The sequence below is a fragment of the Bos taurus genome, chromosome 8 (assembly GCF_002263795.3).
Source record: "Bos taurus isolate L1 Dominette 01449 registration number 42190680 breed Hereford chromosome 8, ARS-UCD2.0, whole genome shotgun sequence".
Taxonomy (NCBI): Eukaryota; Metazoa; Chordata; class Mammalia; order Artiodactyla; family Bovidae; genus Bos; species Bos taurus.
Window position 1 is genome coordinate 96,595,318 of NC_037335.1, and position 27,327 is coordinate 96,622,644.

Sequence of the window (27,327 nt, forward strand, 5' to 3'; positions counted from 1 at the left end):
AGCTCTAGTATCCACAGAATTAATCTGACAACCAAGTTGATACTATAATTCCAGATTCATGACATTTAAAAAGTCCATACTAATTTCAAATTCAGGGCACTGTTGTAAGTCAAATGAGACCACCGGCCGATCTCCTTTTCCAGTGGTAGAAATAATTCCTTTGTGAATGCTGCGTGATATCGAGTGAGCAGAAAACGGCCAGAACAATCAACTTTTCTTCTTTCACATGATCCCCGATAAGCAGAACAGTGCTATCTTTCTACATTTATATCTCTATGAGAAATAAAAGCAGAATTATAATTGTCCCAGTGAAAAACCTTACACCGCCTTGGTCTTTTTTTTTTTTTTTTTCCTCTTGGTCCGAAGCCTATAAGAACCCTTTTAGAGTGAAAGATGAAAAGAAAAAGGTGAAGGGAAATCCCTAAACATCCCCAAGGAACAGCAGATGTGGATCTATGGAGAACACAATTAGCTGTTCTGCTAATCCTGTGAGGTTAGAAAAAAAGGATGAAATGAATTGAAAGTCATCAAAATAATTTAGAGAAAGCATTAAATTATTTATTGGTTGACTAAGCTGTTAATTACTGCTGGTTATGTAAAGTACAGTTTCTCATGTCTGGGAAACCTTAGAAAGGAAGAGAGAGAAGCAGGAGGGTGGGAAGGAGGGTTGGAAAAGTTCAATACCAGCTCAAGGAAGTCCCTTTTGCTAGAAGAGATAAATTGGATGTGATGGAAATTGCCATAAAGAGGATCTGGGTAGGTCTGGATCTTTAATAACTTGGTCTGTAATCATGGGCAAATCACTTTTCCTTGAGACCATTTTCTCATCTGCAAGAGATCAGTAGTTTTCAATGTGCTCCCATAGAACAGTGCTGATCCAGAAGCTAGACTAATGAATGATGGTGATGTCTATACAACTCACAAAAAATTAAGTGAAAGAAAATGCTCCCCATCTGCTATAGTTTACTTATTTACATTTATTATAACAATTCCTACATTGTGTGGACTTTTCTGAGCATACACAACCATTTCTTGGATTTGAGATATCAATACAAAAATATTTTTCTTGATTTTAAGATTTTTCTTTTCCACTTTCAAAAAACCTGTGGCTCTACTGCCACGTCTGGTGGCTGAGCTTTAGCAAATGACAAAGTAAACTAATGAAGAGAAATAAATGGTAAGAGAGGAACTTAGATACAATTAACCATACTTAGTTTTTTATTTCAAATGACCGCTGTTGATTTTTAAGATTTGTTTACATAGTAATGAATTTCTTTCATTATGTGTGCATATTCTGTTTTTGATTTCCTGGACTAGATACCTAACTCTTGACTCCAAATTTAAGGCTCTTCACCTATGCCATCTCACATTAAAACTTTGAGAACACAGTTCATCTTAGCTTGCAGTTACATATCTTCATATTCTTTACATGCATTAAAAAAATCCTCATAACTACAACATTATAAATCAACACCAATGCAAATTAATTTTTAAAAATCCTCATAGCAATTCTATAAGTATTTAATTATACTTCTTTTACAGATGTGGAAACTGACACACAGAGCCCAGGGTTATCACTTGTAAGACCAGGAGTTGGAAACTGGTGAGTAGATGTTCATTGTTAGAGCTGGATCTGTCTTTAGTATAAACATTAAATCAATAAACACTCACTTAATATCTGTACCTTGAAAAACATCAGAAAGATAGTAAAAAATAAACTTGTTCTGCATTGGAGACACTTAAAAGAACATGTATCCATGACTAACTTTTGTGAAATACTGTTTTTAGCCCTTGCTGGGAAATTAAACCTCAACATAGTAGATAGGACAGAATATGTTTCAGGATATGTTTTATCCTGAAACAGCAATGCCTATGAAATCTACAAGGGTCAGTCACCACGTGGTGGGTGGTAGATGCAAGGTCAAGTTACCTTGGTGCTGACAGTTATTATCCAAAATCTGTTCTAGAAGCATGGAACTGTGGGTAAAGGCTGTTTGGGAAGCTAAATGAATGGGTGCAAAAATTTCTAGGTGTGTGCATTTTAATTAATGATTAATAAAATCATATATATGTATATTTACAAATTAGACAAATATTTGATTTTGTCAATCTTTATGATAGAAGAGAAATCTTGTGGACTTCCCTGGTGATCCAGTAGCTAAGACTCTGTGCTCCCAGTGCAGGGGCCTCAGGTTCAATCCCTGGTTGGGGAATTAGATCTTGCATATGAAAACTAAAGATCCCAAGTGCTGCAACTAAGACCTGACTCAGCCAAATAAATAAATACTTTAAAAAAGAGAGAGAGGGAGAGAAATCTTGTAAGGCTAGCAAACTTTATTTGGAAGTTCTAAAGTTTTATCTTTCTAATTGAAAAAGATATTCATTGTACAAATGTTTAAAAATCTAAGAAGCCACAGCAGAAAAGGATATATAATGTACCCATAATTACATCACCTAGAAAAAATTACATCACCTAGAAACAATTACACCACCTGGAAAAAAAACTAGTTAACATTTTGATTACACATTTCTAATAATTCTTCAATGCCTAGATATACACACATATTTACAAATATGGGACAGTGTTATTATATTGTTTCAAAATCTATTTTTCTCCTTATCAAAAATCATGTAACTATTTCACTATCATTTAATTTTTCTTATAGAATTTATAGATATATAACTTCCTATAGGGATTTATCTGGCAGTCCAGTGGTTGGGACTCATCACTTCTGATGCAGGGGGTACAGGTTTGATCCCTGATCAGGGAACTAAGATCCCACATGCTTCGGGGTACAGCCAATAAATAAACACATCTTCCTGTTACATGGATGAACATACTTTAACCATCACTTATCGTTGGGTATTAATGCCATAATTAACTCCTTTGTACAAAAAATTTTGACGATAGTTGAGTTTTCCTAAGTCAATTTTTAAAAGTTAAATTCCTGGGTTAAAGACCTCTATCAATAACCACAGATATGCAGATGACACCACCCTTATGGCAGAAAGTGAAGAAGAACTAAAAAGCCTCTTGATGAAAGTGAAAGAGAAGAGTGAAAAAGTTGGCTTAAAGCTCAACATTCAGAAAACTAAGATCATGGCATCTGGTCCCATCACTTCATGGGAAACAGATGGGGAAACAGTGGAAACAGTGTCAGACTTTATTTTGGGGGGCTTGAAAATCACTGCCGATGGTGACTGCAGCCATGAAATTAAAAGACCCTTACTCCTTGGAAGGAAAGTTATGACCAGCCTAGATAGCATATTCAAAAGCAGAGATACTACTTTGCCAACAAAGGTCTGTCTAGTCAAGGCTATGGTTTTTCCAGTAGTCGTGTATGGATGTGAGAGTTGAACTGTGAAAAAAGCTGAGTGCCAAAGAATTGGTGCTTTTGAACTGTGGTGTTGGAGAAGACTCTTGCAAGTCCCTTGGACTGCAAGGAGATCCAACCAGTCCATCCTAAAGGAGACCAGTCCTGGGTGTTCATTGGAGGGACTGATGCTGAAGCTGAAATTCCAATACTTTGGCCATCTCATGCAAAGAGTTGACTCATTGGAAAAGACTCTGATGCTGGGAGGGATTGGGGGCAGGAGAAGGGGCTGACAGAGGATGAGATGGCTGGATGGCATCACGGACTCAATGGATGTGAGTTTGAGTGAACTCCGGGAGTTGGTGATGGACAGGGAGGCCTGGCGTGCTGCGATTCATGGTGTTGCAAAGAGTCAGACACGACTAAGTGACTGAACTGAACTGAATACATCGAGAAAGATTGAAGTTTTTCATATTTCCACTAACAGTGAACTAGAGGATCTATTTTTCCATATCTTCAGGAAATGGGAATTATATATATGCTTAACAAATGGAAAAGGTAAATAAACATACATATATATATATATATATATATATACACACACACACACAGTATCTATTCTAATTTTTAGGTATAAAAGAGCATCAGAGCTTTCATTCACAAAACTGATAAAGATAACCTTTTTTCATATAGGTCAGTAGAAAATTTCCTTTGATAATATTTGGTAATGTTTTTGAGATTATATGGAAGTCTAGATTTCAAAATATAAGAGTAGAAATTGGGAGAACTGGATTTTAGTCTTCTTTACATTATTACGGTTGGAAGGTCTTAAGTTTAATCACTGGTCCTAAATTTCCTTTTATATATAAAATGAACTCATAATATTCAAATATTCCTATTGTCCCTGTAAAAAGCAAATTAAATTATCTTTGTGAAAACCAGATACGGTGACACTGTTCTATCAGCAATATTAATAAGACACATTAATAATTACTAGATACAAGAAAGTGGGTTCCACCATTTAACTTTAAAATGTTTTGAAATACTTGAACAGATAATTGACAATTCAGTTCAAACAGTCAATACTATGTATGTGTATGTATATATACACATGTATATGTATATATGGTTTATATATTTACAGAACTTATAGAGATCATTTAAAAGTTTTACAGTTTCTAAAATTTTTATAAGTCAATTTACTATTGATATCCTTTCAAGGTGATTTCTGAGTGTATGCCTTATGAAAAAATATTCAGTGATCTTAATTTTATATCTAGGCTTTTAACATAGTATGAGGCCATTTTTCTGTTTAATTACAAAATCTTCATAAATAATTGTAAGCGGCTTAATATGTCATAGTGAGGATTTATTGACTATGATTCCTCTTAATCACAAGTTACTCTCAATTGTTTATTTTACGCTATCATTTTTTTTTAATATAAATCTTTTCTACATTTTTGACTGTTTCCTTAGGGTAGGTTCTAAGAGGTGGAATTAAGGGAACAAAAAGTGTGAACATTTTAAGACTTTAAATATGTATTGTTAAATTGCACTGAAAAGCCTTGTGCTACTGTTTAACTCCTCTGAGAACGTATAATGCAAAGGCTTACTCTGGGGTTATACTAGCGACCACTAGACCATACAACCTTCTTCTTATTTTTTAAATTATAAAAATGATTCCTGTTTGTACACCAAAAAGTAATTCAAACACTTTCTTTTACACCTTTCTCATTCCTTACCATTAAGAGTTTGGCAGGTATACTTTCAGACTAATTTTTTAATCCAAAATCTTTTTTTCTTTATTCTAGTTTTAATAATAAATTTCTTTTGATGTGTATCGAAATTTTATATATAAATAGCCCACCAGATCTGTGATTTCATGAGTATTATTATTTTTGATGGAGATAAGATTTTTTTAAAGTTTATTTTAAAATAATATATGTTAAGTAAATAACAGTACAAGTAGTATGGAAGCATGTCAAAACAAAAGAAAGAAAGAAATCAGAATGATAACTTTTAGGAAGCTGTGTTCCTGACCAGGTTACATCCCTTCTCTGAGGTTCAGTTTGAGTGTGAGTGGTAGAAATCTGGAAATACTGGTGTGTCTGCTGGATGGGACACTCAAAAAATGGCCAATCTTTCAGCTGTGTCTTTTTCTTATGAATTTCGGTTAATACAATCATAGATGGTCTAACACATCTTCTTCCTAAAAAGATCTTCTCTAGTTAGAATTTCATGTTAAATTATAAGTTAAGGCAAGACATTGGCTTTAAAGTAAAATCCCAAAATTTTAACAGAATATTACTGCCTAATAACTCTGTAGTATGAACAAAAATGTTTAAATTAATGTTTCCTTATTGGCCAATGTCCTGTATTGTTTTCGAGTGAGTAAAAATCTAAAGTTCTGTGTAAGTCCACATAATGGGATTTTAAAGCCAATGGTTCCTGGAGAACATCATGCATTTAGACTTTGACTTATTGTCTCTTATTCATCTTTGTACCACTAGTATTCAGCTGAGTATGCCATATCGTAGATGCTAAACAAATACTCAATTGTTGATGGGTATTCCACCGAATGTTCCATACTACAGAACCTAGTTTGGTAGGAGTGTAAATTTAACTTCTACCATTTGGGGAAAAGACTTTAAAGAAAAAGAAAAATTAGAACACTGGTATTGAAACATCTTTGTTATCCACAGGCATATATGCAAAGACTCACGTAGGGTAAGTTTAATATTAGTTATTGCAATTTCTCTTCCTTTGAGAGATATTCAGAATCATGAATTATCTGTGTTTGTCTTCTTCCAGTCACTTCTTGCTAGGCATGGACACCAGTCAACTAGTTACATGTGTTTAGATTTGGGTTTATGAGAAAATACTGATTTTTCTGTAAGGGATCAGAAAGACGTGTTAGTGACTTCACTTATTTGATATCTGAAGTCCATAGTTATCCAATTTGAAGTCTTAAAAAAAAAACTTTTTAAAGACTAATTTTCAACAAGAGTAAAAGATTTTGAAAATTCAAAATAAATAGCCCATTGAAAATAATAAATGCAAATAGTAAAATGACTATATTGAATTGAATGGAAAAGTAGTTTTACATAGGGCAGGAAAGAAAATACCTCCAAGTTCAAGAGGTGTGTGGTCAAACGTTTAAAGATGAAATATTGTTTTGCTAAAATCATCAGCCTGAACAGTTTTCCAGCTGAAATTTAGAAAGTGGCATTTATAAACTGGAATTTTTTTTTGCATAGTTTTCAGGAAGCAGGGCTTTTTTTTTTAATATGATATAATGTCAGTATTGAACCAATGACATTAAAACATTTATTCACTCTGGTTTCGGTTGAAATTCTATCTTTTTAATGGAGCTTCTGGACCAACTCTTCTTTCTTTCCATGATTCCTTCCTACAGGGGATAGACATCCCCTTTCCCTTCATAAACACTTTAAGACATTTGGGTGCTTTCCTTTCCTAACCTTTAGAAACCAAAATGATTTATAGATTATCCCTATCCTGCTAGGGTTGGGCAAGTAAGTGGATCATATTTGCATGGGTCACTTTGATTATAGGACTCTACTATTTCTTGAACTAAAATTGCAAGATTTATTCTTCTATTAATGCTCATAAAGGCACTCTTCTGATGAGCCATAATTTCCCTTTATGAGGACTGTGTATGCTAGTCACCCACGATAAGGGAGAAGAAGGTCTGGGCTTCCCACATATTCCTATTTCCTGGAACATAAACAGAGTCCTGAAATACCATATCACTCCAGGGGAATAATGGCATAGGGTACAGTAACAAAAGGCAAATTTCACGGAGTCAACATGTCCTCAGGAGACTTGCTTCACATTGTTGCCTGTGTACAAAATCTAAGCTTTTCCATTTTAATTAAGAATTTTATAAATTAACCCTCCTGGTGGAGGAGAGAGCCCACCAATGAGGCTTATATTATCTTTGTGAATATTCTTAGGGAATGAAATAGCAGGAGGTGTGAACTTTCTCCTGTTTATCTTAATGGTCCGCTAATGGCAAAGCATAATTACAGTTACTTAAGCGCCAAGTCTGTCGAGGTTTTCACTAAAACCTTCAGCTTCAACACTTCACTTGAGTGACCTAGCTTTTATTTATCCAAATAACTTTCTTATCATTTGAAAGAAAACCACCCCCAATAAAAACAAGCAAGCAACAAAAAGCACATTCCCCGACCATGTTTATTTCTTTCATGTTAATTTCTTTCGACTATTTTTAGATGGATAGTTCAGGCACTTGTGACTTCAAAAAATGTCGAAAAATTTGTGTATGGTGTCATGAACTGAATTTTTAGCCTTCTCACATTAAAAAACCAGGGCTATGCAGGAGTTTTCCAGTAGCTTGCTTCACGGCTTTGGGAAGTCAATTTGCTTCTAAACCAGAAGATGGTCTTCTCAAGAGTATCCTGTATTTGGAATGGAAACTGAGCCATTGTCCCTTTCGCCCAAAGCGCCCATTTGAGAAGCCCGAAAGCCACCTATCTTCTCCATCAGTCTCTGGATCTCCTCGCTGCCTTTGTCCCTTCTAGACGTGGAGGCTTGGAGAGGAGGTTTAGTTTCCAAGGATTGGAGCGTTTGAAGGGCGGGGCCATCTCCAAGTCCATCTCCCCTTTTTGTCCTCTTCTCCTGGGACGGGAGGGAGGAGCCAGGTCCCCCCACGGCCGGTTCGGGAGCTATCTCGGTCGCTCGAGGTGAGTCTGAAAGGGCGGCAGCCCGTTTAATTGCAGCGCAGGTTAATTTCTTGAGTTCACCGCAGTCGGTCCGCCAGCCGCTTCCCCGGTCTTTGCCAAGTGGGTTTATGAGGTCTGAGGCGTGTTGGGGCGCGCTCACGTTCTCGCGAAAGGCTCCTCCCCAGGGCTCATTCCCCGACTGCGGGAAGCCCTTTGGTGCCCCAGGAGCCCTGCGTTTCCTCTGACCTCGTCGCTTCCTCCTCTCTCCGCACCGCCGGGTTCCCCGCGCCCCTGCCCCCCTGCCCCCAGGGAAGAGCGGCCCCCATCTTAGGACTTCCGACCCAAGCCATCCCAGAAGGTACCTTCACGTCGATGAAGATTTTATCACAGCCTCCAAAACCCGACAGTGATAGGAGCTTTCAACCTGAAATACGGTTGTTATTTTCCCGGTGCAGAGCTTGACAGAAAAAGTCAGCTTTTTATTAAAGACAAAGAGGTAAATTATCAGCCGGGGCAGTGGAGGGACGATGGAGACCTGGCGCGCTTCCTCTTGGTGCCACGAGGAATTTATGGGGGAGCGGCGGCCAGCGCTCAGACATCCCTGGGGTCCTGTGGGGGAGGAGCTCGGGGCAGAAGGACTTCCCCAGGTCCCTCCAGGCACCTGGAAGGGGGAGTCCTCCCAAGCCTGTACAAAGCCAGGGTCACTTCAGTCCTGCCGAGTCTTGCCGTCCTCCTCTCTCCTTTCTTCTTTCTCGGATTCCCGTTTCCCTTTCGCCTCGGAGCTTTCCCCTCCAGGTTTTCCTCTCCCTACTTTTTCTCTTCCCTCTCCCTCCCCCCTCCTTTCTTCTCCACCGCACGCGTAGAGTGTCATTTATTTATTTATTTATCACCCCCGCCATCAACACCCTTTTAGGGCTCCCAAGCTTTTCAATGTGAGTGGGAGGAGAAAAGGGCAGGAAGTGTTGACTGGAAGGGGTTGAAATCCTGCCTCTGGGTGAGAGATTCTGCCCCGGAATAAACGATTGGGGAAAAGCTGGGAAAACGAGTCAGATCTGTTTATAAAACCCCGCTATCTGGTGGGAACCAACTCCGCGCGCGTCTCCTCCTCCCCTTTATTGTATGGGCTTATGGGGATGTCTGCCCGGACTGTTGTTGGGGGTGGATGGGGTGGCCGGGAGGTAGTGAGTATTACAGAGGACAATCTTGCCTTGGATCCTCTACACCGCGCCTTCTCCACCGGATGCGCGCTCCCCAATGCAAAGGAATCCAGCAACATCCCCCAATTCAGACGCGGACAAAAGAAACTTTAATTAAGGTCTCTGCCCCTCGCGCTGCGTGTTTCTCTCTCTGTCGAGACTGTTGATGTCCAACTCGAGGATGCGAGGAATAGAAATGGTACAAGCAGCCCATGCCCTTGAACTTCAATTGCTTCTGACTTGCTGTATTGATTTTTTTATACTGTAGGCACCACCTCCCGCCCCCTCCCCCATCAAATTAAAGCCTTAGGAGACGTTGGACTTAGAGAGGAGGGTAAACGCACTCCTTTGCAAAATAAATAGTTCAGAACGATTTGTGGGAAATTACACCAAATAAAAATTCAAGGTGTGAAAGCTTCATCTTGGTTCTCTTGTCTTCAACACCATGACACCTTATCATTAGTAGCTCTGATTGTTACTTTCTGAGCTTTTAGATGATCAGCCAGAAAGTGCAAACAACGCCGGGCTGGAGGGTGTAAAGTTATTTAAGTAGGCTTTTTTCCCCCTTTTGGTGCGCCGTCAAAACACTTCACAAGTTAGGAAAAGAAAGTGGTGGTTCCGAGGCTCGGAATGATGGGTTCTTTCGCTCCCCCAGCCCCCCTCCCATATCAGAAAAGAAATAAAATGCACAATGAGTCTTTATTTCGGAGGAGAAGACTTCAAAATACGTGCCAGTAATGGACAATTTGAGCTTTTCACTGGAGATACTCACACCGCAAGCTGGAAAGGGATTAAAAAGCCCCACGTGGTTGATCTGGGTTTAGACTTGCAACCTCTAGTTCCCCATGTATGTTCTTTTGCAAAGATTGGCCTCTAGATGGATGCGTGTGAGGGACTCTGGGGCCAAGACTCGGCTCCTCCGGTAGGGCTGATGGTGGGAGCACTATGAGCGGCCGGGCAGGGTCCTCACCGGGGGCTTCCTCTGCCGGCCGGGGCGGCCGGGTGCCTCCGGGACGCGAGCGCGCACGCCTCAGTCCGGCCGCCGCGCTCCTCGCACCGCCTTCTCCGCAGGTCTTTATTCATCTCATCTGCCTCTTCCCCTTCTCCTCCTCCTCTGCCTCCTTCTCCTCCTCTTCCTCCTCCTCCTCCACCACCTCCTCCTCCGCCGCCGCCACCGCCTCCTCTTGCATCTCACTGGCCTGGCTCTGTGTTGCTCTGAGTGACAAAGACAATGTCCCAGCCTTAACTTTGCAACCACCTTGCCTCCTTCTGGGGTTCAGCGAGGGGGAGGGGGGACAGCAGCCGCAGCCTCAGCATCTCCTCCACCTTCTCCTTCTGCTCTTCTCCAGCTCTTGGATAATTCTTCCCGTTCCCCCCCACCTCCAGCCCTTTCCTCATTTCTTTCTTTCTTTTTTTTTTTTCATCTTCTCTCCCGCACGTTGTTGTTGTTATTAGAAAGGCTTCGCGCACCCCCTGGTGCTCCGGCGTTTTGTGTGGCAGAAGATTGTCTGCCTTCTCTCTTTCTGTCTTGCTTTCTCTCTCCCTCTGGTTGCTCATTATTCAGAGAGAGACACAGAGGGAGGGAGAGAGAGAGAGAGAGCGCGCGAGGGAAAGGGAGAGGAGAGAGAAGAGGAGAGAGAGAGGGAGAGAGTGAGAGGGAGAGGGAGGGAGGGAGAGAGAGGGAGAGAGAGACGGATATCTCAGGTCATCTGCAGCTGCAGCGAGTCTGAGGAGCCGAGGAAGGCAGGGAAGATGGCGATCCTCCATTGCTGAGACCCGGCAGAAGCACATGAGACTCCCAAACAACTTCCACAACAATAACCCGAGCAGGAAGAGGAGAAAGAGAAAGAGGATAAGGAGGCGGTGGGGCTGGAGAACCCGAAACACCTCCCGGCGCCGGGACGCTTCTTCTGTAAGTTACTGCAATTAACCAGCACCTCGGGGTGGTCCGAGTGCTGCGGGGAGGAGAGCGCGGGGTGGTGGAGGCACAAACGCGCTCATTCATTCGGCCGAGGAGGGTTGGTGGAGCCGGGAGGAGAGGAAGTCCCCTGCATGGACTGGCTGTTGGAAGAGGAGAAGAAGCGAGAGAGAAGAGGGGGAGGAGGAGGAGGAGGGAGAGAGCTGGAGGGGGAGGAGGAAGAGGAGGAGGAGGAGAAGCGAGGGAGGAAGAGGAGGAGAAGGTGGTGGTGGTGGCAGCGGAGGTGGCTGTGCTTTTCCTGCTGGCTGCTCCTTCTGCTGGGGGGCGGGGGGGAGCGGAGCGCTGTGGCTTAATTAATTTCGTGTAGTTCTAGGGAGAGAAGAGAAAATGAAAGATGAGTGAGAAGAGAGCCGGAGGCTTAGGACGGATGCTCCGGGTGTGGGGACAGGAGTAGGGACCGAGAGGGGGGCGGAGGGCGGGAGTCGAGGAGACCTGAGCCGAGAGAGCCAGAGGGAGCGAGCGAGGGGCAGAGGAGGGAGCGCTCCCGGCCGCCCCGACCTGAGCGGGTTGACCTCTTTCTTTCTGTCCCTCTCCTTCTTTCCCCCTCTCTGTCTGCCTGTCCCCAGCCCGATGGCAAAGCCGTGCGGATTGGCACCCCCCTCTTCCTCAGGTATTTGGCTCTCTCTCTCTCTCTCTCTCTCTCTCCCCGAAGTTGGGATGCGGGGTCGGGATGTGTCGGGGGGTGGCGGCGGCGGCGGTGAGCAGAGAGGCGAGGAGCGGGGGGCGCCGGCCGGGTGGCGGGGCGGTGGGAGTCGGGGAGGGGGGCGCAGGTTCAGGAGCCGCTGAGGAGCTGTCTCCAGGCTAGGGGTTCAGAAGCGTCTGGTGGAGGAGACAACGGTTTCTGGAGAGGAGAAGCCATTACACACGCTTGGCTCTCCTCTGAGGAAGGGAGAAAGGACCCCCAGGCAGAGGCCCGGGGGTCGCCTGACTCCTGGTGCAGTTCCCAGGGGTCTGCCCTCCTTCCAGGCGCGAGGGGAAGCCGCAGCCGCCCCCCATTGGAGCAGCCCCTCTCTTTCCCTTTCTTTATCTCCCTGTCCTCCATTTGCAAGCTGTCTGCTTTGGTTCCAGTCCAGACTCCAAAACACAAAGCTTCTTCTCACGTTCATTCTCCAGGCTTTTCACCATTCCTGGAGGAACCCTCATTTTCTTTTCATTGTAGCTTCTAACCTACCGAGAGGGAGGGAGGTTGCCTGGAGTTCCTTTTATATTCCTCCCCTACTTAAAAAAAAAAAAAAAAAAAGTTTCATTTTTAAGCACGCGTCTGGGATGGGAAAAGACCAACCAGTTGGGGCTTTCTCCCAGGGCTCCCGGGGGCTGTGTCTGAGTGTCTGTGTTGGCTGTTTGGTTTGCTTTGGTTTTGTTTCTGGAGGTGGCTTGCAGGATTTTTGAGGAAGTAACTAGTTTGGTTGAGAGCTGGGAACTGAGTCAGGTAAGCCCGTGTCATGTTGTAACTCCACCAGAAAATGGAGGAGAGCGGGTTTCCAGGAGACAAAGCTGAGAAGTGTTTATAAAATTATGGATGTCTCCATTTTGAAGCTCTGTTGGTGATGGCTGGAAGAGGAGGCTTGCCTGCCTTCTCCTTCTCCCTTTCTAGGGGGCGAATCTGTGGTGGTTCCTCACTATCTGTTCATTATGCAAGGAAATGAGGGGCTTGGAAGGGCTTCTCAGATATTTCTCCCACCCAAGGAGTACTTTCACAAGTTATGGAGGCATTTGTTTCCATTTTAAAGTAAACTTTTGGAATTTTTCTCTCTCCTTTTGAGTGGACCTGTAGGGTTTTGACCTCCTTTGGGAAAGGCAAGGCAAAACCTTAAACATTTTTCCACTGAGGTCCTTCACAGAACTTTTAAGCTGCTCCAGGTCTCCTGCAAGTCACCGGGAAATGTGATTTCCTCATTGTGAAGATGGTGGAGGCCCTGAGCTGAGATTTTTGGAGTTCTGGGGCTTGATTATCATCATGTTTTGATGCACTGCAAGACTTTATTGTCTGGTTGGGGTTGATTTCTGCAAAACAACAGCAGCAACAGCAAATCTTGCAAGATCTCAGAGGAACTCTTTAAGACTGGCTGACACCAGTTTCTGGAAGGTCTGCATTTCTTTCAGGATGCTCCATTTGTGTATTAGGCCTTCTTTTAGCTCCTTTGTTTTCCCTCTTCTCTTCCATACTGCCTTTTTTTTTTTCCTTCCTTTTTCTGTGTTCTCAAGTACTGTAAGTCTTCAGGAATATCAGATGTCTTCTTAACAATATCACTATGGAAACAAAATTTTAAAATATTATGTCAGTTGAGAAAACCTTCTGTCCAGGTAGCTTCACCTTTCTAATTGGGAGGAATTTATTAGTCTTAGAGGAAGACATTTTGTGAGGATGATTTGAAGAAAGGACCCAAATCTACCCAGTCCACACACACACTGATTGGAGTTCTTCACGGATTAGTTCTGGAGAATGTATGTAATCAATCCCAGTAAAGAACTAAATCCTGAAATGCTTGAGGAATTTATAAAAGCCAACCATGAAGATGTTGCTTTTCCATTAGGTAAGGTAGCCATCTTGAGTATGAGGGAAGATGTTGGAAGAATATTAGATGGACTCTTGAAGATAGGTGAGAAATGCTCCACAGTGGAATGGAGGAGATTCAGAACCAGTTAATTTATTGGAAAGAGGCTGATTGGACCTTGTTTTCAATTAAGGAGGAATATAGAAAGGTACCAGCTTCAACAGAAATAAGGAACACATTGGTGAGCGACTTATACCAGCTTTTTTCTGGCTTTGCTTTCTCATTATATGTCAGATTTGTGTGTGTATATAAAGTTCTTTATGTCTACAGTATTTCTGTACAGATTGAGGTGGTTTTAGATTCCAGATGTAATTATATTCTGTTGAGTAACTGGGAGCAGTGTCATTCAGTAAATGCACCGTGCTGTATAAGACAACATCACATTTTTCGACCCAAACTGTTGTGTCATTAATTGAGGGTTATTGTTCTTTTGAGAGGTGTGAAAGGAGAGAAGAAATACATGGTTCTTTAGCTGATAATTGTCCATGGTCAATGAAGTAAAACCCCGCTTTTGCAGACCTAGATGTATGGTTTTCAGGATTCTCAGTTGATGTGTATACTTATTTAAAAATACTCTTCAGAACTCTGCTTCTTTATTAATAACCTAGGGCTCTCCAAGAGCACTTAAAAAAAATCTTACTTGCAATCGTACCTTTAATTACTCATTTTTGAATGTTATTTCTGATACCATAACTTTTGCTCTTAAGTAGAATGTCATCAATGTTATATTTAAATTTGCTAATGTATATATGTATATATATGCATGCTACGTGTTCAAACTCAGAAGTTCAAATGCGATGGGATAAAAAGAGTTATTTGGGGAAGTAATTACCAGATAATTTTGCACCTAATTAACCATATATGATTATGTAAACATAAATAAATTATTTGTTGATCTTGAAGCAAACTTCTATGATATCTTTGTTGTTGGTGGTGATACCAGGACAACCAGTTAATTACTTCTCTCAGTGGGGGGAAGAATCTGACAGACTGGTTGCCAGTCTAGCAGTTTGACTCATATTTTTTACTTTGCAACCAAATATTTTGGTGTTTTTGTATGTAGACAACCTTAGAGCTAAGCTTTTCGGGGGCGGGGGTGGGGTGCGGAAATTAGGTATCTAAGAGGCATTTTGGAGTTTGCGAATGTGTTCCAACCTGAGACTCATCCATCTCCCATGCTCATCACCAAGAGAAGCACCATTATATTCAAGACATGGTTTCTTGCTTTTTTCTAGATATGTGCATTCGAAATGGGACAATTACTTTGGATAAACCACCATGAGAGAAATAAAGAAAGTGTCTAATGGAATCTTCTCATTTGATGTCAAAACTCAGAGATCCTTTTTGTTTTGAGACACCAAGTTGATGAGGCTTGGTAGGCAAGCTTTTACCTAATTTGCTCTGATATAATCACAGAGAGAAGTCATTCTGGAGACTGTGTGAACTGTGATGTACCCTGCCATAAAAAATACTCTTGCTGGGTCTTCGGATTCCATAATTTTTCTCATATTCGATTTATGTCTGCGTAATTCATTGATCACATTCTCCCAGGACTTGGTTTTTCTCCTTAATCTTTGGAATTGGAGATAACTTTTAGATGAAAACATTATATATATATATACACACATATATATATGGTAATATAATATACATATACACATATATTCTTTTTTTCTAATGAGTCTTCTGTAAGACAATAGGGGAAAAAGAAGTCCAACTCTACTAGTGGATTTTAAAGTACTTGTAGTTTTCCTGAAAGGAAAGAATGGTAAAGTTGCCTTGGGAAAGAGTCCTGTTTTCTGTGTGATGGAGTTTAATAAGGTCTAGTCTGTCTTGGATTCTTCCTAGTGTTGAGATTTCTTGATTAAGGTAACCTTACTTATCTTCTTTGGTATGTGCCTTTATCAGTCTTACAGTTCACTGCCTCTTGGGACAGAACATTGACAAAGCTGCATTGAGTGTTTCGAGTTGATGGCTAGGAAACAAGCTATTTCTCAATGCCATACTCATAAATTAGGAAATGATAATGAACTCAAATTACAAAGGATCTGACATGGGTGGATGATTGGATGGTTGGTATATGGAAACTAAGGAGGGAAATATTTCCAGTGTCTATTACTAAAATCTCGTGAACTGAAAAAAAAAGTCATTATCCATGAGTGTGTGTGTGTGTGTGTGTGTAAGCCAGTATCTTGTGAAGTTCACATACTTAGGAAGTTGGTGGCTTTGAGAGAAACATTAGGTGGGTGTTGGTGACCTGTTAATTGATTATGAGAAAACAGAGAGGAAAGTAGATAATGTTAGAAGAAAATTCCTCTTCTTGTGTGATATGCCAAGACATCTGGCAGATGTTATGTTGGACCCTAAGGAATGGACAGTTTAATTTTAGCGCTAGCAAGGAAATGGGAAGTTCTAAGCTCTTTTAATAGCACAAGTCTTAGTTTGGGGAAGGTTGCTTAAAAAAAGAAAGGAAAAGAGGCATTTATTGTAAGATAAAAGAAGGCTGGAGAACATGGGGATTAAACTGAGATTTTGGGGCTGGTGGACAAATGCATTATTTCCCAAGTGGAAATTAACACTAAAAATCAAGTCAAAGCTGACTGCTTGATAACACCCTAAACAATGAATATGAAGTCAGAACTTCTCATTGAGTTGCTTTGTGCCTTAGAGAGATCTTCTCCTTCACCTCTGCCCCTCCCCCTGCATTGTAAGGAGGAGGAAACTGGCACAGAGACCTTGCACAGGTCAGAAAGTTCATTTGTAACAAAGCCAGGCCTAGAACTCAGGTCTGCTGACTCCCGCCCCAGTGCCCTTTCCACTGCCTGTGAGTGTAGCAGTTTGTGAAACACCAGCTCTCCTCTCCAGAGCGCAAGGCTGTCTCAGAAACTCTGAAACCATATGCTAGCGGGGCAGGAGTATTGATTTTTTTTTTTAGTTGGTCTAGCACGTTGGGGAGCCTGAGGCCGAGCGTGGTCATTCACAGGAGTAATACGCTCCAGAGGCCTGTTTTGTTCATGGGACTTGTAGCTCTTGGGTTTGAAGCTGTGTCTTTCTTCTGATTGTCCTCCTCCCTGTGCTTCTGTCATCCAGGGATGGGGAGTTCTTTTCAAATGCCCTTTCTTTGGAAGTTTGTCTGGGTCTATTGCAACTTCCCGAAGTGCCCACAATTGGACTCTGAGGATCTGTTTTGCAACCTGGTACAGATTTCAACTGGCTTGCAGATATGCCATTTTGTAATACTGATGAATGGCCGAGAATGAAGTCTGGTCTTTAGTGATGACTGGTGGCTTCCCAGTTTTCCAGACGCATCTAAAAATGTGTCCTACATGTATCTTGTCGAGACCCAGTTCTCTCCTGCAGACCTTTGACTAGCTATTTCCTGTGCCCCAGTAGACACGACGTCTTCCTTAAAATGCTGTTTGAAAGGCACGTGCCACATTTAACCACGAGAGAGAGATGGGATAGTGCTTTAAGGGTGACCATGGGTTTCCATTCCCCATTCCACTTGGACAAGTGAGAGTAACTTTGTAAAGAAGAAGAGGGATGTTTGGAAGTTTCCACGTTTTCTAAGCTTCTTCCAAACGAAAGCATAAATTCTTAATCCAGGAGGCAGTCTGGAGAAGGTAGGGCTGTATGTGGACTTCTGGCAGAAACACAGTTAACGCTATAAACAGTTGGACCTCAGTGTGGCACTCCTCCAGATGAGTTGACTGTCGAAAATAAAATGTTCCAGAAGAACTGGGAGAACAGGAAAGAAGTTAAAACAGCATGGTTTGCATGCCAGTACTGAAGGAAGAAAAAAAGTGTGGGGTTGGGTTGGCGGGGCCTGGGGGGCGGGGTTGGGGGGGTGGATTGGAGAGAAGATAATTCTAAGGGGAACTGTCTCTGGGATTTATAAAAAGAGGAGAAGTTTCCAAGTGAGGGGAAAAGGCATTTTTATGAATTAGGTTGCATTGACAGTTTATTAGGAAGTTCTTTGGAATCTTTTGACCCCTTGAACTTTGTATCGGAAAACTGCACACACTGGGAATCTGGATTTACGTTTTCTGCTCTGAAATGCTGTTGTCAAATGTGTCTACTTTCTAAGGGATCCTGTCCTTATCAGTTGACCCACGCCTAGGATTTGTAGCCTTGGGATGTGTGGCTCCAACACCAGGCTGGATTTTTCAGGGCTTGGAAGGACAAGAGGTAGAGTAGTTTGGGGTGAGAGGTTCGTCGTATGGTTCACCTGCAAAAGCATTGTGCTTTTTAATTCTGGTGAGCAGATGACTTGGTGTCTTCAAAGCATTCTTGCCCAATTCCTAGCTGGAGACAGTTTCTTTCTTCTTGGGTTATTCTTGGAGAGAAGGTTTCTTTTTGTGCCACATCATGGGTATTTTGGTATTGATTTCCTTGCTTTCATGTATTTGCTTGTGTAGTTCACTGCATGTTGCTTCTGAATATTAAAAAAGCACTTCTGTAGGGTCTGACCACAGCTTATCCCCTCCAACTTGATTCAGAGAGCAGAGCCTACTCCAGAGGGTAACAGGAAGATGAGGGGAGGGAGAGTACTTAGTTGTCCAAAAAAAAAAAAATCTTTGAAGGCTTAATTCAAAAAGTGACTTGCCAGGCTTTCTAGTAGGTTTTTCACCAAGACCGTGCAAGAAAAGATGAGGAACATTCCTCTAGCAAACCCATGGGTCCTGACGAAAATGTTTTAGGATCCCTTAGTGGGAAATGAAGCATTTGTCTAAGATGAGGAGGCCAAGACTTACCTTTGGGTTGAGATTGGTTTGAACACAAAAGGAGCTGGAAGCCCAGGCGAGACAACTGTGTCAGAAGCAATTAAGCCCAGGATCTGTGGAGAGGCTTAGCTGCCACAGAGCCCAGCTGGGGAAGGCCAAACTCGCTCCCTAAGCCCTCGTCTGGCCAGTTGAACCAGAACACGAGCTAAAGCCTTCGTATTTTGGAATTCTTCTCTTCCCTGTTTAGGTTCAAGACTGGGAAAGTCTTCAGTTTTGCTCCCCATCAGCTGAGCGCTTTTCTCTTGAACTGGGAAATACCAGAGGCTGGGTGGGGGAGGGGGTGGTGGTGATCTTCTCAGAGGGAACATTCTCCCTTTTTAACATGACAGATGTGCCTCTAACGTTGTACTTATTAGTCAGACAATAATTGTGCGGTGGCACAATGTGGGATACTTGAAAGATGTTTGCTGCACAAAGGTTCCCATACTCACCTGCAGATTAAGAAATGGGTTTCTAAACCATCTCATTTCTCTTGCTAATGAAAAGCTTTGGAAAGCACCTGTGAATCAGAACACCAGCTGCTTTCATGCTAGGGGAAGTTAGGCCTTGAAAGGATACACGGATTAGCCCGTCAGAAAAGCAAACAGTGGCATCAGCACAAGTAGAAAATAGAGAGGGTTGTTAAGCTAACAGAAAAGTAGGCTAAAGCATTGCCGTAATTACGTGGTGGAAATTTGCTGGGGAGGAGAGACTGCTTGGATAAGAGGAGGAGAAGAAGAAGAGAGGTGGGAGAATGATTGACAAGTCAGGGGAGAGAGGGCTGTCCACTGGGAAGAGCCTACAGGAAGAAGGGCATTGCTTTTAAGAAAACAATAAAGCAAGTGGAAAAAGACCTTGTAATTTGGTACCTATTGCACGTGAAATATGAAGACCAGGGCTCAGATCGACATTTCTTGGTCAGTCCTTATTGTAAAAAAATAGAACTGGTTTTGGGAGACAATTTATGACTTTGGGGTTAAAAATACGGCATTGCCGGTAAAGGACAGATGGAAGGTTGATGGAGCTGGTTAAGTAGATGTTGGTGGAGATTTTCCTGGAAAAGGAGTGAAGTCGAGAATAGAGCACAGCAGAAAGTAGCTGCATTATTAATGGGCAGAACATGTGATAGTCCACGCTAAGGTTATCCATAGAGCTTCTCTACCTGCATTCTGGGTGTTAGAAGTGAGGAACAAAGAAGTGCTTATTTCAGAGGCCAAAGGCATGGAGCATGATGACTACCTGTGTCCAGCTTGGGATTAAGCTGTTTGCTGGAGCCAGGCATCACAGGCTGGTCTGTCAATCCAATCCTGGTATTTTAATGTCCAAAATAAGGCCACCATGGTCCAGAATGTTCAGCTATTCTAATCCTTAATTACATCATCCTCTGTGTCATGACCAGTAAGTTTGCAGCCAAGCATCAGATCACCCAACCCAGACTGTACCCGATCTGGGGGTCCTACTGTGGGGTAAAAATTGAACACTGAGTTATAGGCTAAAGATGGCCAAAATGTAGATACCAGCTAGAGATTATGTAAAGATTTCTATAATAAAGTACTTATCACCCAGAAATTTTTCTCTTCTATCTTAAATGGTCTTCTCTGAAGACTGTTAATTAGTATTTCATAATGATAACTGGGGAAGGGGTCTGGATGGAAGAGACCATTTTCATTTGAATGTCAGAGTTCAGCTACAAGAACTTCTGGGCCAGCGGGGGTGGGGGGTGGGTAGGGGGAAGGAAGAAGCGGAGGTGGACAGCAGTCAGGAGTTAGCAGATACAAACTATTCTATTTAGAATGGATAAACAATGAGGTCCTATATAGCATGGGGAGCTATACCCAATCTCCTGGGAGAAAACATAATGGAAAAGAATATAAAAAAAGAAAGCAAATGTGTGTACAACTGAGTCACTTTGCTCTAAAGCAGAAGTTAATACAATACTATACTTCCATTGGAAAAAAAAAAAAAAACAAATTTCTCCCCCTTCTGCTGTCAACTGAGTATTGTCCCTTCTGATGTTGGGCAAGAAGAAGACCTTGCAAAAGGAGATTAAATATGATTGCTTCATCAAAAATTTCAGCCAACTTCTCTGTAGAGTGGGAATATCACATAAACCGTTAACAAAATGCTCACAGTTAATATTTAATACGAGGTAACATTTGTTTAACATTGAATGTGAACCAGGAGCTGTTCGAATGGTAGAGAAGGCTGAGGTTTGGGGAAGTAAAGTAATTTACGCAAGTTTCATGGAGATAGGGGGAGCCAGGATGCACACACAGGGGGACCACCTCCTGACTCTCAGCTGCTGGGAACTGGCCTTGGTTATTACTTAGTATGCTAATAGCTTATGTTCCTGATGGTTTATCTCTTACAGTTGCTTATGCCAGGAGTATATCCTGGTGTTCTGGAAGGAAATCTGAGCTTAATGGAAAATTAATTGTAATATATTAGTTGATATGAGAGATATAACTTATTGTAATAGCTTGACAAAGTGTGTTTAACTAGAGTGCCCTCTCTTTGTTCTTCTGAGTTACAGAGGAGATGGTGGGGGGGGAGGGTGGAAACACACAAAAATCCCAAGAGACCATGTGGGTGGAAATTTAGAGAATAAATATTTAAAAATTGTACTGTATTGAACTCAGTATTATAATGTAATTATACACCTGGCTGTTTAAAAGGTGCCCCTCCCTGTTACAAGCAGAAAGATAATGCTGTGTGACTTTTTTTTTTAGGAAGAGATGATGGTTTTTTTCCTTGTGAGGGCCCCCTTTGAAAGTCTCAGTGCCCTATGTTGGCTCTGTTTACTGGAAGCACAAGAAATGTTTTTCAAAAGCCACACAGACGTATTTGAAAATTAGTTCCACTGTCTAAGAGTGATTTTTGGAAAATAATGCCAGTACTCTTCAAAGCTTGGGTGCTAGTATCCTCCAAGCCTTTAGTGATCACCATGTGCTCTGTTTAGATCCTGGAGACATGATGGGTGTTTGGGTTTTATTTGCCTCTCCCTGAAACATCACAGTACAGTAAGGAAGCTGTTGTTCAGGGATGACCACAAATGCCCTTAATAGAGTAACAAGCTGTACTAAGGGCCATGGAGCAGGTCCAAAAATCCCTCAGATATCTAGGACGGTAGCTTTTCTGTAGGACAGACAGTTGGGCGTTAATTGCTGAGTAGACTCTTTAACCTCCAGGCAACTCGTGTTGGTTTTCTAAAACCTTTTTAACTTTGCCATGGATCTTTTCAGGTGATCGTCTGTCCTTAGACAGACTCCGACCCAAAACCTGGCTAGGAGGAGAAGCATGTGTCCTGTTTATAAAGTGTCCCAGAGGAGTCACAGAGCCATTCGTTTTTAACCTGTCATCTGTATCATTATCTACCAAACTTATCAGAACCATTATTTTCTTAGATTAAAAGCTTGTAATGGGAAAAAGGCTCAAAAACAACAACAACAAAAAACCCCAAACAAGAACCCAACAGATCACATAGTTGAAGAGAGTAAAATTGACCTGTACCAAAGCATGGGATTCTTTGGGTGGAATTTCTAACGTAAGAACCACAAAGACTCTCTTCAGCCTTCACCATAGTGCCTAGACATCTAAGATGCTCCCTCGCACCACCCTGTTTCAAGGACCAGACCTTCAAATATTTCTTTAATCTTCCTCTTAATTCTCTAAAGAGTCATCTCCCTAGGCTACCCTCAGGAGCATTGCAGAAAGTGTAAGTAAATTGAGTCAAGGTCTCTTTATCGGTGCAGTAATATCCACTTGGGAACAGGACATTGAATTTGAGAATACCCAAGATCTAGGGAGGAGAGGGAGCTTTAGAATGTGTTTGAGGAGGTAAATGTACAAAGTTTATGTATTTAGGGCTGGTGGAGAAATCTTCCATTATCCTGAAAAAAAAAAAAAAAAGACAAAAATCACTCATCTCAACACAGATTGCATTATAATGTGAAAAAGCACGTTGTATAGATCACATAAAATAGCATGTGCTTGAGAGAACAGACCTGCATCCTTCCACTGGTGTGAAGTTCCCATCGTTTTTTCCATCTTCTCCCATGGTCTTGCCTCTCGGTAATTTTGGGTGTGCTGAGCAGCGAAGTGGAGTTGAAGAACAGATTTCAGCTGCCCCTGAATTTCGTCCCCACCCCTTGGTTGCTTCTCATGTTTGAATCCCTCATTCAGTCTCTCTGACCAGTGGCTGTTGCTTGTTAATAGTGAATGAACATCACCCATAGGTCCTAAAATGAGCAAGTGTTAAATGTTATGTGATTATTAGGGGAAAAACAAGATAATCTAGTCAGTGAGCTTAATTAGGTTGTGATTGCCCAGTTGCTGCTTCATGATAATTATATTCATAACCCCGTTTCTAGACGTCAACTACAATTATCAAAATTGACCCCAGCTCAGGTAAGTGTTAGCAGTCTTCTCTGAAGCAGCTTCTGAAGGGTGAATTTCGGATGTTTCCAGTATTTTCCTCCTGGTCCTTTTTCCCTTCTTGCCAACTTCCCATCCTCTTTTCCCCTACTTTAGTAAAGAAGTTGGTGGCAACATCAGCTGTCTGTGTCCCATGCATACATTATATGGCTTGAACTGATGTCTACAGAAAAATAAACTCTTCAGTTTTTAAGAGTCAAACATGGCTGAAAAACATTAATAAATCAGCGCATGGGAATCTTGAAGCATAAAAAAATAAAAATCTGGCTAGATTTTCCCCTCAGGCCATGATACCTTTTCAGTAGATTGGAAGTGATTCATTTGAATAGATCTTTTATTTTATAGGGCATAGTCTTAAAGTGAAAAAGAGAGTTATCTGTGTTTAAGATGCTGCCTTAGCCACATGATCATGAAAGTCTGAGGAGTATAGAGCAAGGGCTTTTAACTTTATAGGATCCTCCCCCTCCTTGTTTGCAAATTCATGACATTTGCTGCCAGTGTATTCCAAGAGAAAAAGAACATGTCATTGCTAGGGGACATCCTTTACTGTTACCTCTTATATGAAGTCAGTGATTTCTAGGAAATACAAACAGCAACCTGTATCTGAAGTGGGTATGTCAGTGTGACACTGTGAATCACTGGGCCAGATTGTCACTTGGCAGCCTTCCCTTTCCGACATGCAGTTTTATGGGGAAGTCATGCAATTAAAATTTGCACACTATGGCTGAACTTCATTGCATTGAACTGTCTGAAGAACAACTAGGAACTTGGCTACCATGTCTGTGGGTATATGGGGGTGTATGTGTGTATTAATACATAAATATGTGTAAGTATGTAAATATATTTTACATAGATAGGATATTCTTTTTGGGATGAGATGCTTATTTTTTGCTGAAGCATCAGGAATGCAGATTTCTCAGGTTTTCTGTGTGAACATGCAGTTCTTTGTGCTGGCATCTTATGAAAAGTGTGTAGTGGGTGGAACATACTCTTTGAATCTTGAACAATTGCAGGATAAAATTTGTCTATGTTCCTTCCTAGCTGTGTGACCTTGAATATAATCACTTAACCTCTCTGTTCCCGCGATTGCCTATCCAGTAAAATGGGGATAACATTATGAATCTGTATAAATGACATAAGGGCTAAAAAGTATCATGTGTGTAAGGATTCTCGTTCATAATGGGCCCTAGGAAAACGATAGTGTCTTCCTCATGGATAGAGAAACTGAGGTCGAGGTGTGCTCTGAGGGATTTTTCAGGTGTGAATCGTTTTGCTCTTGGTCTTAGACTCCATGTTTGGATTAACTTTGCACCATTTCTGTCTTACGTGATGAGTGGTCCTCGTTGCTGTGGTCCATTCACAGGTAGACTTTTCCAGGTTGTGACCCTCTGGTCTGGCTGGCTGTGGACCCCGCCACACTCCGCATGTGCCCATGTGCTCAGTAGGGATTCTGTCAACCACTCGAGGGTGACGCCACGTCCTCTTGGAAAAGTGTACTTACTGTCTCACCTTACAGAAATATTCCCTGCAGAGTTGTGGGAACAATTTTTAATCAATGTGAACTTCTTAGAGCTTTTTAGGAGAAAGGTGTCATTCCTCCTGTTTGGCATCATTCTGGCAAAAATGATCTAAGAATACCGTATTTGTTCAATGAGAATACTGGGCCGTGCTGTCTTTTATAAATGTTGATTGCTTCTGTATGGCTTCACTCGGGTAGGTAGCTCTGAGCCGGCTGGAGGGCTATCCTGTGGCCTTGCTTTGGTCCTCTCTGTGCAAATGTTTATTTTAATAGTCCATGTCCACTTCGTCTTACTTATGTCCTGTAATATCAGATGCTTAGAGATCTCAAGGGTAAGGAGGCTAATTTTAGAGTGCCTTCAGGGTAGATGATATTTCAAAATGTGGAAGGGTGTTGGTAGGGCCTAACAAGACTTAGCTAACCTGGTCTGCTCCGAGTCACAAGAACATTCATTGGTGGCTCTTTGGTGGCAGTGTGGTGGTGATGGTGGCAGAGATGGAGAACATGTAAGTGGTTCTTGGGTAGGCCAGTTGTGATTCTTCACCTTTCAAAGCGGATTACCCATGGAGTCTTATGTATTTAGTTTTACATTTTGAACATTTACAGAGACATAAAGAAATGTTTAATTCTTTTAAAAAAATTATAGTTGCTGCTTTAAAATTGTGTGCAGAGACTTTTGAGGAGGAGGAAAAAAAAGTGACCATTGATTGCTTTATTTACTGGTGTTCAGATCTTTAGGATGATCTCAAATGAGAGCTTTTTGGTCTCAAAGCGTGGACCCCCAAATTAAAGAAGTAGCGGTAACTCTGTGGGTGTAATCTTTGGTTACAATAATGTGGAATGCCCTCAGGAAAGTAAGAAATGCTGGAAGACACAGGAGGGGTTGTAACTAGGCCTTCCTGGGCTGGCAGAAAAGCTCTGGGACTGGAAAGATCTTTCCATTTTCCTGGAGACCTCAGGCAGGGATAGTTTGGAGGGCGGGCGGGGACGGGGGCGGGGGTTGCGGTTTGCCGCCTTCATCTGTGCCAGTTCTTTCTAAGTTGTAAGATCCTTACTCATCTGTGACAACCAAGTTGTAGAAAAGTGATCGACTTCACTTGGGTCAGGTTCCTCATTTGCTCCCGGCCTCTAGTTTGTCTTTAGAGTGGAATTCCCTCTCTGGTGAAGGCTCAGAGGCATAATGTATGTAAAATACCCAGCACCCTGCCAGGTACTCAGTGGACAGCCAGCCACCTCTGCAGTTCATTTGCAGTGATCAATTACTGGCCATCCACTGCCTCTGGCACAGATGGCTTGCTTCTTGCCATTTATCCGCTGCCTGGCTTTGCGCTCCTAGTTAGTAGTTGTGGGATGATGATAGAGCTGGAAAGAATTTAGTGTCTTCACTCTCATAAAATGTGTTTTATTGATGCTGTTATATTTAAGAACTATGTGCCCATTCATCTCTATTCATTCATCAACCGTTTACTGAGGGCCCTGGGAGTACCTGGCATGCCTGCAAGAGTGCCTAGGTGGTCAAACCCAGGGGAGGTGCAATCTCTTAACCAGTTGTGTTAGCTCCTTTGTTTTGGTAATTGGAGTGATTATGGTGGAGATAGCTGTCCTTAACCACATTTAACTGCGCCAGAGGGTGGTGAACCCTTGGCTGGAGGCTGGATTCCTATTTAGATGTGTGTATTTCTGAATCTGTGTGTGTATGTATTTACAATATAATTTGCTAACCTTGTCGTTAATGCTGCTGGGGTGCGGAATCTGGCAGATCATTTAAATATTTACTCCAAAATATCTTGTTCTCTGTTGGTGTGAAGTCGAGTTTCCAGTTATTTTTAGGTCATTTTCATCTTAGCAACCCTGTTGGAGATGAACTAGACACACTGCTGTAAACTGTCCCCACATTTTGGTAGAATTTAATAAAGTAAAGTTGAATGGTTTGGTCTCAAGAGGCAAACAGACCATCTGGTTAGCAGAAGGGTTAGGTTGAGTATTGCATGGCTGCTGAGAGGGCCACAAAGCAGCCCTGACCAATGCACTGGTAATATGTCCAGTTGCTGAATGCATAAAGCGTTGAAATGGTGCTTTCAAGTCTGCCGAGCCAGCAGTTCTGTTACCACCGCTGTGACGCAGGAGATAATTCAGCTGGGCAAGCGGCAGCATGGGGGTGGATCTACAGTACAGGATGTGTAATGTCAACATGAAGGATTGGAGCTGGCAGAAGGAAGGGAAGCACTCATTTCATGCCAGTGCAGGAAGCCTAGAGAGATGCTTCCCACCCCTCCACCTCCCCTTTGCATCTTGTCCTCTTCTGGAGCTTTCCTATGATGTGTTAAATGACTACCTTGTGTATGGTCCATGGCACAACTTCAGCTGATTTTCTGCCTCTTTTGGAATCTGTCAGCATAAATGGAGTGAAGCACATTCTGCACACATGTAGGGCGGACAGAGGCAGGAGTTCGCCACACAGCCCGGGAGGAAGAGAAAGGGCTTCATGAGGCCAGAGCATCTTTGCACTTGAGATGGAATCCCATTGTACATCCCTTTGTGCTCAGCTTTGAGACCGGCCATCCGTTCAAAGGCTGCAGTCATCTCGGAGCATTGTCCTGCAGCTGTAGTCAGGAGAAGGCTGCAGAATGGCTCCAGAATGATTTTGCAGAAGCTCGGCAATTACATAATTGCTATGTAACTGGAGAGAGCCATCAGGGTTGTCTAGTTCTTCTGGAAAAGAAAGCTTCTACAGTTCGAGGGGGAGATTGTTTTCCCTTGTGAAACCTGAAAGCTGATGAGCAAGTACAGCAAGCCACCAGGCTGGAACGGGGTCCTCTCATGGGCTTGAGAGGGCACGAAATGCACAAGTACACTTGGCTGGAC

At 42.3% G+C, this 27,327-nt stretch overlaps 1 protein-coding gene across 10 annotated transcripts in view; it reads left to right on the forward strand.

The window, feature by feature from the left end:
- Nucleotides 1-7,958: 7,958 nt before the first annotated feature.
- The window catches only part of ZNF462 (zinc finger protein 462), a 157,301-nt gene continuing 137,932 nt past the window's right edge, over nt 7,959-27,327 (forward strand). For 3 of the 10 annotated variants that reach the window (XR_808518.4, XM_010808216.4, XM_010808220.4), the window contains exon 1: nt 8,598-11,125. The gene's annotated coding sequence lies outside the window, so the exon portion shown is untranslated. The other 7 variants (XM_059889081.1, XM_015472673.3, XM_005210492.5 and 4 more) reach the window with 7 other exon arrangements.